At 38.8% G+C, this 16,912-nt stretch overlaps 1 protein-coding gene and 1 pseudogene across 1 annotated transcript in view; one reads left to right on the forward strand and one right to left on the reverse strand.

Annotated features, from left to right (window-relative positions):
• Positions 1-2,992: 2,992 nt before the first annotated feature.
• LOC134455332 (carbohydrate sulfotransferase 12-like) lies at positions 2,993-12,604 on the forward strand (annotated as a pseudogene).
• Positions 12,605-16,010: 3,406 nt separating this feature from the next.
• LOC134456065 (zinc finger CCHC domain-containing protein 2-like) overlaps positions 16,011-16,912 on the reverse strand; it is a 114,647-nt gene continuing 113,745 nt past the window's right edge. Inside the window, exon 16 of the mRNA XM_063207499.1 lies at positions 16,011-16,912. This exon is cut by the window's right edge and continues 2,023 nt beyond it. The gene's annotated coding sequence lies outside the window, so the exon portion shown is untranslated.

Below are 16,912 nucleotides of genomic sequence, written 5' to 3' on the forward strand. Positions count from 1 at the left end.
ACCCCTTTAAGTACATGACTTTTAAAATACAAAGATACTTAAAATACACTTAAAATATAATACACTAATAGTACACTGTATAATGCTACACTTTAGCACATTACTTTTAAAATACAAATGTACTTAAAATAGACTTAAATACAATACACTAATAGTGTATTTTATAATACTACACTTAAGTATATAACTTTTAAAATACAAAGATACTTAAAATACACTTAAAGTGTAATACACTAATAGTATACTTTATAATGCTACACTTTAGCACATTACTTTTAAAATACAAATATACTTGAAATACACTTAAAATATAATACACTAATAGTATATTTGACAATACTACACTTAGCACATTACTTTTAAAATACAAATATACTTAAAATACATTTAAAATACAATACACTAACAGTATATTTTATAAAACTATATTTAAGTACATAACTTTAATAATACAAATGATTTTAAAATATATTTAAAATACACTAAACTATAAGTATATTTTTAAATACCATACTTAAGCACTGTACTTGATAAATAGAGTGTACTTAAAATATACTTTCAGAAAATTAAATATATTTAAAGTACACTTAAGTACAAATTTTTTTGACCTGGGAGATGAGGGGGACGAATCCAGGTGAATGAAAATCTGGGTACGTCATGTCCCCCCCGTCCCCCCCGCTATCTGCGCCCATGCACCCAACATTAGAGCCGGCAGGAACCTTACCTCTTTTGTGCCACGTCACAATGCCAAAGACAGCAGTTTTGTTAAAACCAGACCAAAACTGGACAGGATGTGATGTCGTCACGTCCCAGCAGGTCCTGCTGCACCGGTCATCCTATAGGCCCATCTAATAGCGTCGGTGAGCATCACAAACCTCTGACAGCGTACCCTACGCTTTCGAGATGTATGTTTGATTTCGCTATTCAGTTTACATGCGCGTAGTCACAAACAGCAAGCACTGATATAAACAGCCACGGGGAGACCTGGCGACACTACAGCAATTCCCTAGGAAAACAATCTATCTATTTATCTATGCACCACAAACCTCTGACGGTGTAGGCTACCCGACGTTTTCGAGATTTCTGTTTCAGTTTACTCGCATTTGACACAAATGACAAATGTTTGTCTGTTCTATCTGCTCCACGCACAACTCCCGCACCACTCGCGGTGCCGGATAATCTGCAAATTGGAGGATGCAGGGCAACGTGGTTGGCAACAAAGTTTGTAATGTTTTGGACATAATATAATGAAGATAGGCTATTACTTAAACTTCAATTTTCACTCAAATTAATTTTCACTCAACCAGCTGATTGTGCAACCAACAATCGGACATCGCAACCAGCTGATTGCGCAACATTCCAAGCAGCGCAACGACACCTGCTACGACACACACTACCACACACACACTTCGCTTCGAGTGGACTGTCGCAATGTTCAATACTCACTGACTCCAGTGCACAAATCATTTCTTTAGAATGGTTCGAGGTGTAAGTAAAGCTGGTGTCTGCAAAAGAAGCAAGCTAATGCGTGTGGCCGTTAGGTTGTGGTTTTGTCCCACTATTCAACAGGTGAACAAAATTGGACTGGAGGGTATGCTATGCTTACCTCAAAATGAAAATGAGTATGCTGCTATTATGACGTCACGTTCGGTTACCGTGTGTGCGACTATAAAAAGGCAGGCAATCAACATTTCAGCAACACTTGGAGCCTAATTTGAAGCCTTAACCGAAAGAGCAAATGGAAGTAATGGACAGCGTCAACCCAGACCTTCTGGGCTCCCAGGCCCCGAACAAACGAATGAGCAAGAAGTAAGAAACCAACACACAACTCGGGCAATCAGTCACTACCCTCCTGGCGGAGGTAAATAGCCTAGGCCTAACACACACATGGGCTACAGTAATACCAATAGGACTACATATTAATGAATATATAGCAACCGTTATTGTCACCACTTCTTTTCATGACGGGCAAATAGGGTCAAAAAGACCCAACGGGCTCTGCACTAGTACCATTTAATACCAATAATACAAATTTTCTCATCTTGTAATAAATTATTACATCATGCAAAATGTACTAAATGTGGTTGCTAATTTTTTTTCCTGATGTGATGGAAATGTAATAACATGGTGCATTGTTTAATAATCTATTGAAAATTGTTTCATTTCTGCACTTGGATTTAGTAGGCGCATAAAGAACACACAATGGCTATTTCTCAATATGAAGCATCCTGGCTTTGGTAGGACAAGTAACGCCCATTTTCACGTCATTCACCAAGTACTGTTCCAAGCATGTTCCATTCATAATCGTTTGAGATGCTTGTGAGCCAGGTCTTCAAAAGTCTCTATTTTGTATCCATGTTAGTGATTGTGATTCAATATATTTATTTTAAGTTAAGACATATTGCCCCCATAAATGACAAGTGGCACAGCGACATGATGATGAGAGAAAAAAAAAACATTCACTAATGTATGCATGCGAACGCACATTATCAAATTAGTGACTGAATGTCAAGATGAATTAAATCAAATGAACTAACTTGGAAATGAAATTAATATGCGCTTTTGCGATGTATGGCAGGACGAATCCTGAAAATTCTTGCCATTTTCTTAATTACTTTTGGACAAATCATTCTAAAACTGGAAAAAAGTTGTCAGCACAATGAAATAGCAAACTGTAACTTACTCACTATTGGCTGACAGGCAAGAATATATTTGTGGAAAATGTTGTGTACACCAATGAACACAAGCCTGTAACCTGTATGTATCAATTTTGGCAACCAGTATTTTCCATATCTTCATTTTAGTGAGTTTCTTCATGCATGAAAGCTGGTAAGTTTTGCATCAAGTCCTATCAAGTGTATGCTGATTTGGCGTTGGCAGCATGCCCGGGCCCTGCAATGTAGACATGAGGGCAAAGTTGCCCTCCCTTAAACTGGTGCTGTGAAAGCATATTTTGCAAACTGGTTTGCTCGTCATTTTTCAGCTTACACTGCTTAGAGTGCATCGGGAAAGAGAGGTAAGTCCATATCAGCTAATTTAGCCAAACAGTTTGACATTTTTGGGAAGAATGCTGTTGTGTTCAAGCGGAAAACTATAGTAAAGTGTTAGTGGATTATTTTGGTGTCGGACTTTAATATCTTGCTATATATTAAGATTTTTACAATTAATTTTGCATGGTCATTACACACACCTTAGTAGTTTACAGTATTTTAAACTAGAATGCTTCAAGCTAGTTGTATTGATTGCATGACAGTACACTTGCATATCAGAAGCTTTCATCCATGTGATACCTTGTAATTTGTGGAACAATCAACATCCAACTGACATTACATGAATGTTGGTTAAGTGCTTTTCAGTTTTAAATGGTCTTGGGAGGGATGGCGTTGATGGTGACTTTTGGAAAGGAGAAAGGAGATAGACTTCCATTTCACAATATACAATGCATTACCTGTAAGTCCACAATAACAAAAATAAATATGTAGAGACATAAATTAATAGAGAACATTTTATACAGGGGTGGTTGACGTTTAAGGGCGTAATGCAAAAAAAAAAAAAGTTTTTCAAATTCCTGAAAAAAATGATGGATAAAAATTGGAAAAAAATAGAAAAAAATAAAGCACTTAGTGGTCTGTGGAATTTCACCTTATTTTTGCCATTTTTGGGAAAATGTGTCCTGCATCAACACATAGCATAGGCATGTCACACCGCAGGAAAATGGAGTCACACCACAGGGAATTCACTGCATTATGGCCATTTTAATCCTTTTGTATACATGACTGACATCTGAGCTCATGCTAACTTGATAATGATATTGTGTTTAATCTTAATATGTGTTTTCATTAATAAAAACACTTTTTTTTCCTCCTATAAGAGCAGTCACACCACAGGACACCATAAAATGAACCTAAGCATTGCGTGACAGAAAGATTGCAATATGAAGACATATTAAGAGGTTAAGAGTCACCTTAAACTTCCACAGCACTCTCCAATAACTGAGGTACTGACTGGTTAGGAGCCAGTCTTTAAGACCCTTGTAGTTGGCCTTGCAGCTGCCCATTCACAAACATTGACATACATGTCACTCCACAGGACGCAATTTGTGTTACGAAATTGAACTTGAAGTTAATATTACTGTCTTGAGTTTTTTCCACATTCACATATCTAAAGTTAAGATTTATGCAATCATGCCAAATGCTTCATACATTATTCAAAATGTTGTTGGTTAATTTATATATATATATATATATATATATATATATATATATATATATATATATATATATATATATATATGTATTATTATATATTGTTTCATTAATGTTACAGTCACACCGCAGGAAATTTGACATATAAACCTTTACATAAATCTTAACAAAAATGTTTCTTCTCATCTAAGACTAATATGAAACATAATGTACCATTGTTTCATTGACATTTGTTTTTTAAAGGAAAATAACAGTTTTGTAGGTTTTTAACCAATGTTACGAAAAAACAAGGCGTCGCGTCTCCCACCCACAGACCAAGCATAGGTATGAAAAGGAGGGAGCTTAAAACCAGTTCTACGTCAGTTTCTTGTGGCATAAAGACTGGGCACCCTCTTGACAACAACCATGTGTGGAAGTGTTGTAAGGATGCAGCAAGATCCACCATTGTCACATATGAAGTATGAATTGAAGTTTATTAAGCGCTTGGATTTTAGGATACTGAATTTAGGGCTGGGTGATATCAGAAAAAGTTAAATTCAGAATTTTCTTCCCCCTCCAAAATGTTCGATTTTATATCACAATATGAACAAAATCACTATTTTTGTATTATTATTCATTACTTTTGTTTTTGTTTTTTTTACAAATGTAATGAACAAATATACAGTAGTTTAACAAGCTTTTAGGTTTCACAGAACAAAATAAGAGTTTCTTCTTCAAATTGTCTGAGGCTGATTAAGGTAAGCAGATTAGTGGCATAATTGTTCGCTTTGGTATAAAAGCGTGGACTTTGGCACAGATACTCTCTAAGGGTCGCCTTTTTGAAAACAGGTGCTGGCCATGCAAAACTCAATATGGCGGACATTTTTTCAAGATAGCCTCCATTGCTGTTAAATGGTTAGTGTAAAAACCTTTAGTATAAAAACATTACATTTGGCTTAACTACTCTCCAAGGACCACTTTTAAGAAAACAAATGCTGGCTACACAAAAAGGCAGTATGGCGGCAATTTTTCAAGATGGCCGCCTCTGTCACTAATGGTTAGTGTAAAAGCCACTTACTTCGGTATAAAGACATAGAATTTGGCAGAAACACAAGCCTTTTTCGACACAAGTTCATACAAGCCCAGCTGACATTCTCTCTTTCATTGTGACACAGTACTGCACAGATAGAACAACATATAGAATATAGACCTCATGTATGTAAAAGGTAGCTCTAAACAGTACCTCAAGGGAGCAGTATGAGAAGAGTGATGCCATGCAAGGAGTGTTTCAGTCATAGAGGAGGATGGGAGGTGGGGCATTACCATGATCAGGACACCTCAATGGGGCACCTAAGTCACGCCCTTCTACTTCCGATCCGTGGGGCTGGAGCTCTCAAAAATTTTGAATGAGAGTTAATGGAGCGAGTCAAGCTAAATCCTCATCCCGTTTGGCATGGGCTCCGGATTTCACATATGATGACAATGAATTTGAAAGGTTTGGATTTGCTTTGTAAGACCACTCATCTTCGACACGCAATAAACATTATTTTAGCTTTTGTGCAAAACTGTGTTAGAGACTACACGTGCGCCTCGCATATCTGACGTGAACCGAGGCACAGCCAACCCTACCGCTGCACCGCGGCTTAAGTGGCCGCACATCGGACATGCGATGTATGTTGTGTAGTCCAAATAATTAAATATTTTTGCACACACACAACTAAAAAATCGCTTGCAAAGTGAAGTCAACAAGCACACCATTGGTTGTTATTAATTCTGGAGCACAGCATATGTGTGATCGACGGGGAAATGCGAGGTGGATCGGAAAATAGCTTTGATCAGTCCATTACAGCCCAGTCAAAAGTTTTTGCGTTCCCAGCCCCACGAGCCGCCCGGAAGGGGTGGAGACTTACTGCGCGAATAGACCAGGCGCGATGCGATTCAAGCGTCAGAGTGCAGCAGCAAGCGATACGAGCGACTGAAGAGACTAGAGTATGTTCGTACAGGCAGAAGCCAAAGCATTCAAGCATTCCCATTGGCTGCACTGTAAACCCCAACATGTTCAACTAACTCAAAACTTTTGTGGAAACTTATTCCCGTTAAAGTTTTAGTTTTGTGACCAAATGTTTTACGTAAATACTACAAACATTCATGCATATGAAGGACACAAAATCTTTGAGAAGATGATCAAAAACTTTGAAATGACTGAAAAGATTGAAAACATTAATTCCATAATTAGATTTTTAGTTTTTATAAGCCCAAGTCAAGTATGTACTCCAAACTCTAAAATGCACAGAAACAATGGTTTACACAAAAGATTTGAGTTGAAAACTAAAACTTACAAACTAAGTCTTACATAAAATCAGACATGTTATGTGAAAACAAATGTTATGAGAAAAAATAAAATCTTGAATGTTTTAGTAGCTGCTACTCAAAGATCTAACATGCTCCATTGACATAAATATTTCGAGAGTGATGCAAAAATCAATGCAATTAGTTCTTAGCAGAGAGTTACAAGTTTAAAGTAAACAAGCACAGCATTTTTTTTTAGCTATATTGGCTCTAAGTTTTATGTTTTCCCATTTTAGAGCCAAAAAAAATCTTGTTGGTTTATTGATTGGTTGGTTTATACTGATGCACTAGGCTACCACCCCTCTGTTTAAACGAAATATAACCAAATATAACATAAGCTTTAATTCCACAAACGTGAACAATGCTTTATATCATTTTTTTTTTTCATTTTGGTCCATGTAGTTGACAGACAAAAACAGTAGACAATAACACAAAAATCATACAATACACAACAATGTGTTCTAAAATGTAGACCCAGTCTATACAGTCAACAGTCAATACACTACAAAGAATCAACCTCAACACATTAGGCAATTTAGTATTTATTTGTTGTCCATTTCTGAATCTTTTATTAGGAGTTGGTGGCTGAAGGAGATCCATATAGCCTAACTTACAATAACACTTCTCCCAAAATAGTGTCAGACTTCACAACACAGTCAGTTGTTTATACTTTGGAGTGTTGAGTAGAGCTGATAGATCACAGAGTTCTGGTGGTCCCATATCGGCTGCCTGTGGAGCATAAATAATAAATGTAAGGCTTTCATGAGGACTTGTTGGATTAGGCCCCCAGCATGATCACTGGGTTTGCTACACTGGTTTATACAGAAGTTCAATGTGCAATATGTCATTATGAAAATGCAACGCATCACTTGCAAATACACTGCAGATGTATGATACAAGATAAAGATTTGTATGAAAGGCCTACACAGTGCTAGCCTAACTAGCAGTAGCTAACATTCTAAGCTAAGTTGCTAGCATAACATACACACAGTGCAGCATCAAGAGCACCTAAGGTCACACACAGCAACATAGTAAACTACTACACATACACACCAACACACTTTTATGGGTCTTTTCTTACCTTGAAGTGAGGTTGATAGACACATTTTTCCATGCCAAGTTGTCAGTTGTGTTTTGATGGTCACATGGTGTTGAGTAAATCTATCCCCCATTGACAGAGTCACCGTTTTTAGAGAAGTTTGTATTTTATGTTGCATGTTAATAAAATAGGGTTATATGGTTCTGACATGAATGTTTTTTCTTTACACTAAGCAGAAGCTGGTAAACAATAAAAAAAAACTAAAACAACCAAAAAAGTGAGTGACCCAGCCTTAGGGTTCAAACTCTCAACCTCAAGATAAGGACATGCCAATATGGCTACATGCAGAGGACTATCCCCTACACCACTCAACTGCAGGATTTGTGTCAGTGGAAAGTGGACTTACTCATAATTAACAGTCAAATGTGTTTCACACATACTTTCCACTTCAAATCCGGCCAACTCACATCATACCAAAACAATAATGTTTGAATGTGATTTTTTTTTTTTTAAATTAACATCCCGTGCAGGGAATTGAACTTGAAACCATCATGTTTCAAGGCCAACTGCTTAACTGTTAGTCCATGACTGTCCAAGCAGAACATGCTGACATCCATAGTCTCATATGTCAGATATAGTTCCAATTGACATGATTTAAAGAATTCGTAACTTTCACAGTTTCACGAAAAATAAACAATAAATATCTACTTGAGTGTTTTTTTTTAAATTGGTAATACAGGATTCAAACCTGCAATCCTCTGATCTTGTGGCCATTCCCCTATCCAGACCACAGCAGCTCAAACATTGTCTTGCTTTACCTAAGCATTTTTCTTTTGTAATTTTGCTCGAAATTAAATGTGAAAAATATTGCTAATTAAAGCTGGAGTCATGGGTCTGGCGGCCATCTGAACATTTTCATACCATGTTCCAGGAAGTATGAAAGTAGGTAAGGTTATCTACATGTTGGGGATTGAACTTGGAACCTTTGAGGTTGAAGACCAGCTGTTTAACCACTACTCCATGGTTGCCTCAGCTGTTGCCATGACATCTAACCACTCATATGCCAGATAAAGTTCCAATTTACAAACTCAAAGTCATTGTGTTAGGATGTCAGTTGTACTTAAAAACACAATGCCAACCAGAGTTAATATATTGGTACCTGAAAATCTGTTGAGAACACCTAAAATTTGTATATTGAGTATTACAGCATAAACTTTTCTAGTTTATAGTACTGTTGGGGAATACAGTGTGTGGTCACTGACCTCTATACAGTCATTGGCTGTTGCGGCTTGTCGCCGAACCGCGTCATAGAAAGTTGAAAGGATTTCAACTTCAAACTGTCGCGCTCGTCGCGCAAATCGCTCTAGTCTCCAGAATCACTTTTGTCACGTGACTCAATACAAAGTCAATTACAAACCCCAACTCTGGTGAAGTTGAGACGTTTGGTAAACTGAGAATAAAATCAAAATGCTATCATTTTCAAAACCACTCATTACAACCGAGGTATGCATAAGAGAATCCCTGATTACACAGCATATCAACTCTTGAGGCAAATGGGCTATAGCAGCAGAAAAACACATTTGGTGCCACTCCTGACAGGTAAGAACAGGAAAATGAGGCAACAATTTGGACAGGCTCGCCATAAACGAGACTAGAAGATTGGAAAAATGTTGCCTGGTCTTTTGATATCTACTGCAACCCTCTGTTTAGAATTTGGCGTCAGCAACATGAAAACATGGGTCAACCCTGTCTTACATCAACGTTTCAGGCTGGGATACAATGGCATAAGGATATTTTCTTAGCACAATTTGGGCCCATTAGTGCCAATTTATCTTTGTTGGAATGGCACAGCCTACCCGAGTATTGTTGCAGGCAGTTCAGGCCATTCTGAAGGCAAAAGGGGGTCCAACCCAGCATTAGAGAGGTGTTCATAATGAAGTGGCCGGTGAGTGTATTGTTGAACTATATTAGTTACAAATTACACTTTTACTGTACAATTTATTGCTTTCTAGACCAAAATGTATGTCTAGAACATAAAAGTAAAGGTATGTGGGGATTTTTTATAAATGAAATGAAATGAATTATAAACATATTGGAGATAACTCAATATGAATCCAAAATGGCAGACACCATATGAAATCATAATATGCAAATTAGATGGAATAATTTACTCCTAAAATAAACTTCTGGTCATCCTCAATATTTGTCTTATTCATTGTAAGGCTTTATTACCTATGTCAAGCCACAACCTTTTGAATTTAAGATGTCAAAATCATCAATGCTGGGGGAAATCCTATAGCGCCCAGAGGGTTAAGGAACATGAATTCTTGGTTGTATCTGTCTGGCATAAAATCTAGTGGCAGGTGTAAGTAGTAGTAGTAGTACTTTATTGTCCCCATGGGGCAATTTTGTTTGCAGTACAGACGCTGGCACATGAGACACAGACAGGTATAACAAAGCAACAGACAGAACAAAAACAAAACGAAAACAAAACAAGACAGGAAAGACAGACCTGCATACACTATACTATACACCAAAGCTGATGGATTAAGACATCACCTCGTTGAGTGCCTTAATAGCCTGAGGGATAGGGGACCCTACTGAAAATGAGATGTTGCATCTCAAGAGGCATTCCCCATGTACAAATAAATAAATGAATAAATAAAAGAAAACCTTGACCTGTTTTTAGACAGGAAGGGGGGACAAAAGCGGCGTCCAGATGGCAGGAGTTGAAAGCAAGAAGACAGTGGATGTGTGTACTGTTCAATTATTTTGTCTGCCTTTTTTAGCAGTCTGTCCTTGTAGAGACTCTCCATGCTTGGCAGAGGGATCCTGAGAAGTTTGCTGGCAGTTGTGACCGTCCTCCTGACCACCTTTTTCTGTGCCTCAGAGGCATTGCCAAACCAGCAAATAATGCAGAAGGTTAAAACATTTTCAATAAAAGCAGTATAAAACATTTTGAGCATCCGTTCATCAACATTAAAAACAAGCATTTTCTTTAAAAAGTACATTCTTTGTTGCGACTTGGTGTGCAGTGCATCAGTCCATGCATCCCATTTCAGCTTGTCATCCAGTACAATGCCAAGATATTTGTAGGTATTAGCAGTCTGGATGGTCTCTCCCATCACAACTGTGGAAGAGGATGGTTGTGACCTCCTAAAGTCGATACACATTTCTTTTGTCTTTTTTGTGTTTAAAATAAGTGGTGGAATAGGTAGAGGGGATGTGGCTTGTCATATTGGCATATCGGACGTCTCATTCATAATCATAAAAAAAATCATATCGCTAATATCGAAATCGAAAAAATCGCCCAGCCTTAATGGAAATCCTTATGGCCTCTTTGACTTTCAATTACTGCGTTTCTTTGTTACTGACAGTGAATTTTCTATTTCTCCTACATTCTCCAACTCTCTATCTCAAGTTTTATAGGCCCTACTTTGAGGATCAAAAATCATCTAAGAATATGGGGTCTAAGGGGATATGGATCCTTCTGATCCTGTGGACCATGTTCATGGTACTTTTGATCGCCACCTACTGGGACGTAATGGGAATAGGCACCTTGGTCACACTGTACAGCGCCATATCTGGCCCCCATGCCGGAGAGCAGCTAGAGGGAGGTCCACGGAAGACCGAGACGGCGGACAAAGAGCCTTCCTTCCTGTCAGTCAGCGATGCATTTGCCAATCAGTTCCTGGACAACATAAAGGACCCTACAGAGCAGCTTAGTGAGTAGCACCTGTCTAGGAACACTCAGCACCAGTCCAAATCGTCTAAGTCAGACAAAGGCCTTCTCAGGCGTGAGTGGAAAATTCACTTGACACCTATTTCACAGAATCTCAAACAAAGGCAAAAGGAGCGTAAAGAGACATTGCGTAGCGTCTGTAGTGCCAACAGCACGTTCCCTGGAAAGAATCGAAAGTTTGACGACATTCCCGACAACGAATTGAAACACTTCATTGTGGACGACCGTCACAAGATCATCTACTGCTTTGTGCCAAAGGTGGCCTGCACCAACTGGAAGAGAACTATGGCTGTGCTAAGTGAGAGACGGGTTGGTGGTGTGACTTACAATGACTCCCAGAATGTTCCCTACTCAGGGGACCATCAATACAACGTGCACTTCACCTTTGACAAGTTCAGGAAGTGCTACGGCAGTTTCTCGCGGTATATGATGGAAACCAAGCTGAAGAACTACACCAAGTTCCTGTTTGTCAGAGACCCCTTCGTCAGGCTCATCTCTGCCTTCCGGAGCAACTTTGAGAGGGCCGATGACGCGTTCTACAAGAAGTATGCCCGGGGTATGCTTCAAAAATATGGAAAGTACCGCAAGCCTCCAGCTGCAATTAAGGGCGCCTTGGCAGCTGGTATTAGACTGAAATTCTCTCACTTCATCCAGTACCTTCTGGACCCTAAGACGGAGAGGTCGGAGGCCTATGAGCCCCACTGGAGACAGATACACCGCTTGTGCCACCCATGCCAGATAAACTATGACTTTGTGGGTAAGCTGGAGACACTGGACGAGGATGTTGAGCACTTGCTGCGTATTCTGCGTGTGGACAATGTGGTCAATTTCCCTGTGAGTGATCGGAACCAAACCACACTCAGCTGGGAGCGGGAGTATTTCGGCAGCATTCCTTACAAGTGGCGGAAAGAACTCTACAAACTGTACGAAACTGACTTCAGACTTTTTGGATATGACAAACCCAAGGAACTTATATGAGTGAAACAGAAGAAATGGAGTATTGCAGAAATAAATTAATAAAGAAAACAGCAAAAAGTGGAAAACTACCTCTACCACAACACTGAGTAGTTTTGCTATAATAATAATAATTATTATTATTATCATAATCATAATCATAATAATTACAGTCTGTCTGACTGTCTCCCATCTGTGAACAATGTTAGGCAAAATAATCAGATGTATATTTAACTTTTGTAAGGTGTTTGGGTCATTTTGAACCGTTTTCAGTGCATCAATGTTTCAACCTTGCACAATAAGAGCACTAGAAGCAACGCACGGTGTTCTGTACCTCCTCACAGAATGCCGTTTTCGCGATTAAAACAAACTTTTCAGTGTGATGACAACCATCACACCTATTGTATAGCTCATTTGAAAGAGGAGGTTGTCGTCTTCAAAATAAGACCAACTAGACTTGCGGTGGTTAATGTATGGGTTGATTGATTGAATCAAATAGGTAACAGTATTCCGAACACATCTGACCAAATAAGTAACAGTACTCCGTACAACTTCATTACATTAAAACGGTGCACTACCAATGGTTTTCATGCCCGATCTAATGTGTATGTGTTTGTGAAGTGCTAAACTAATTGTTATTCCTTCCATAAAGAGTTTAAGTGAATATAACACGGTAAAAATGACATGGCAACCGCGTACGGAAGTGCCGTTCTTGGCTGCAATGTAGCTTGTTGCAACAAGGTTGCAACAAGCTACTTCCGGTTAGCATGCATGTTGCTTTCAAAGTTATCTTTACCGTGTTGTAGTTATTCAAACTCTGTTTTGAAGGGATAGTTTGACAACAAACAAACACACCAACATTATAATTGCATGAAAACCATTGCTATTGCGGCATTTTAAGGTAAATCAGATGTACGGAATACTGTTACTTATTTGTACAGGCCGATGGAAGCTAGCGGCTCATGGCTAACCGGCACTTAGCACAAATAATCAACCCATACATTAACCACAATGTTCCACTGTAAGTCGATGTGGTCTTACTTTGAAGACGACAACGTCCTCTTTCACATGAGCCATTCAATACGTGTGATGGTTGCCATCACACCGAATGGCATTGTTTTGATTGCGGAAACACCATTCTGCGAGGTGACGCTGTATGGAACACTGTGCGTTACTTCTAGTGATTCAATCCGAGAGCTTGGATTGAGTTTACTCTCTTTCTTCACAGTCTCCTTATCTTTCTCTTTCTGTATCTCCCACTCTCAAAAACATAAATAAACAAAAATTCACTGGCAGGGTGAATTATGTTTTTTTTTTTTCAGTTTTCATGATTTTTCTCTATGCCCGCGTCAAATTGACCAGCACACCTTCTATGTAACCAAAAAACAAACACCTTACAAGGGTCAAACTTAAGAAGAAAGTTGTGGTGTTGGTGTGCATTTTTTTTCTTGCAGTGGAATGGTGTACAGTGTTCTCCAAAGTGTTCTCCAAATGGCCCTGGCATGGCAAATATTTGGCCTGCTATGAGGTTGGATCAAATCAAAACATACTGTGCACTGTCTGTGGCCATATGGTTGGGGGATTTGTTTGTCTCTCAGCCTCATTTGCGGTACATAATTTGGCCCTGGAGGGGACGTAATTGGAGACCACTGGTGTACCACAATATACTCACTTTTTATTATAATAAAACACATGCATAGGGGGTGGTTTATAATAACACCCATGCATAGGGAGTGGTTTGTGATGAAACACATGCATAGGTGGTGGTTTTTCCTTGTAAAGTTTGAGTATCTAACTTTGTATGGTGACCTGAGAAAGTTGGTGGATGTTCTTAAGTAAACAATACACACAGAGACAGCACTGGAGATAAAAGGATCATCACAAATATCTTGGACAGGCATTGTTGTTCACACTATTGAATGTGGCTGGGGAAAATGTATAAATGGGGCATGTGTTTTGTGAATAGAATTCCTTGTGATTTTCTACATCAATCTCCTTGTCTGAATTGTAATAAAATGCAGCAGTTCGTACTTACACCTGTTATGAACATTATTTCCACATCTCTTAGATAAAAGCAAGTGCTCCTCATACACAAAAAGGGGGAAGGAGGTGCAAGAGAATGAAAAGAAGCAGGTGCGTCTATTTAGGCACATTTACAACTCATAGCATAATGCATTTATTCATTTTCAGATATTTAACAAGTGATATGTGAAGGTGGTTAGGTCGAATCCCATTCAAGAACGTTATTTACTTCCAGACCACCAGGGGAGCAACTCTGTTTTTCCATGGTCATGTTTGTTACAGTCACACATGGAAATTAGATTCATAGAGCAAGCCTAAAAATATTTTGCGCTCACCATCAATGTGGTTTGTCAATATTACTGCTGAAATTTCATAAAGACAAAAATAGCATTTAATAGTCACTAAAAAGTAGGCTATACAATGGATTCATTTTTTAATTCTCACATGATAAAGTTCTCCAGAAGTTGTCAAAGTCCTATGGAGCACCTAAGTCTCCACCCCTTCCAGGCGGCTCATGGGGCTGTGAGAGCCTAAACTTTTGACTGGGCTGTAATGGACTGATCAAAGCTATTTTCTGTTCCACCTTGCATTCCCCCATCAATCAGATATTTGCTGTACCTCAGAATTAATGATAACTAATAGTGTGCTTGTCTACTTCACTTGGCAAGCGATTTTTGAGTTATGTGCGTACAAAAATATGTAAGTATTTGGACTACACAAGAGTCACATGTCCGACGTACAGCCACTTCAGCTGCGGTGCAGCATTAGGTTTGACTGTGGCTTGGTTCACGTCAAATATGTGATGCACACAATTTTGCACAAAAGCTAAAATAACCTTTCTTGCATGCCGAAAATGAGTGGTCTTACACCGCAAATCCAGACCTTTAAAATTCACTGCCATTATAAGTGAAATCTGGGGCACATGCCAAATGGGATAAGGATTTAGTTTGACTCGCTCCATTTCCTCCCATTCGAAATTTTTACTCCCATTCGAAATTTTGGGAGCGACAGCCCCACGACTCAGAAGTAGAAGGGCCTGACTTAGGTGCCCCATTGATATTCCAAATGATAGGCTACGCCATTTATTGATAAGGTATCTTGGTGAATAAATGAGTACTCTGCTGAATACATGAGGAGAGGGGATATGTTCCTGAATAGATGGAGGTTAACTTACATATTTTACTCCAAATAATACATTTTTGATTGAAAATGAAGAAAGATTTTCAATTTATTGCAAGTAACACAGCACACACACAACTTGTGGGCCACAACCATCCCCAAATAGCTGTCAGTTAAGAGAAATCACACACATCTCCTAGACTAGACGGGTGATTCCATACGTTTTACTCAGTCACTGCACATTCTTTCTATCCAAAGCACCTTAGTTACGTAGGTACAGGGCATTGGTTACAGTCCCAGGAGCAATGTGGGCTTAGGTGCCGTGCTCAAGGGCACTTCAGCCATGGAGGAAGGTAGCCTACAAATTGGTATGAACCACTCTTGCAACCCTGTGATCGGCAGGGCGATCACCTCAACTTAACAGGCGATAACCTCAACTTATTGTGAGTAGAGTATGTTTGTGAATAGCCAAGACACACTTAATAATGAACCCCATAATAACGGCACAACCTGCCCCGTGTGTTTGTCAGGATATCGTGAGAAGGTTCAGTGTGGCATTTCAGAAATTCAAAAGGGAAAGAAGTCTTAATTTAAGACAAAGTCAAGACACTTGAATTTTTGTTTTTATTGCTGTTAATTCCAGAAGGGGGGAATATCAACGATTTCCATAGATTTCAAATAGTCCTAGAAATATATTTGACCTTTCCAGTACATAATGAAATTTAGATATCAAAGAAGAATACAGTAAACATTACAACCGGAGGTAACAGCTTGAACCCCTTGCACACAGTACAGAGGTAACAGCTTTACCCCCTTGCACACAGTACAGAATTTGTTTTTCTATTTCAACCATTAAAAAGTTTGACAAATACAACTGGCAGATCTGTATGTACAACAACAGTCCCTTGAGATCACGAAGGTTTCCAACAGCAGTATCCCTTTACCTCTGTGGTCCAACGCATTACTCTCTCGTGTCAGCGTTTCAGTCTTGGTGTTCAGTCAGTACCCACTCTGAGTTCCCGCCAGACGGGACCCCATTTCTCGAAAAGCATTGCAACCAAGTAAGTAGCCAACTTATTTAGCAACAATGCTTTCGAGAAATGCACTCCAGATTTATTTATAGAGTCACTGTCAAATTATTTGTGTTGTTTTAATGTTTTTTGTTTTTTTTGTTCTCTTCAAGCAAAGTAGGCTTTTACAATGTCAGCAGTTGCTTTATGTTTTTTGTTTGTTGTCTAAACAAGACAACCATAGTATTTCACAACTTAAATACATCTTAATTGGTAAGCAAATAAAAGTCAAAAGTGTGAGCATGTTATGCCAGGACTCTCCTTCTCTGGTGTCTTTATATTCCTTCAGCACAGCCACAGTGTACCCGCCTGCTTCCTGTCCGCTTTCTTGAATCTTAAGAGTGTGTGAGTGTTCATTTCACATGGGCATGGCATCAAGATTTGGAGGCCAACATATCTAGGCTACACCCCGAGGAAAAGGGAAAAAAAAATC

This window comes from Engraulis encrasicolus, chromosome 9, assembly GCF_034702125.1.
Source record: "Engraulis encrasicolus isolate BLACKSEA-1 chromosome 9, IST_EnEncr_1.0, whole genome shotgun sequence".
Classification (NCBI taxonomy): domain Eukaryota; kingdom Metazoa; phylum Chordata; class Actinopteri; order Clupeiformes; family Engraulidae; genus Engraulis; species Engraulis encrasicolus.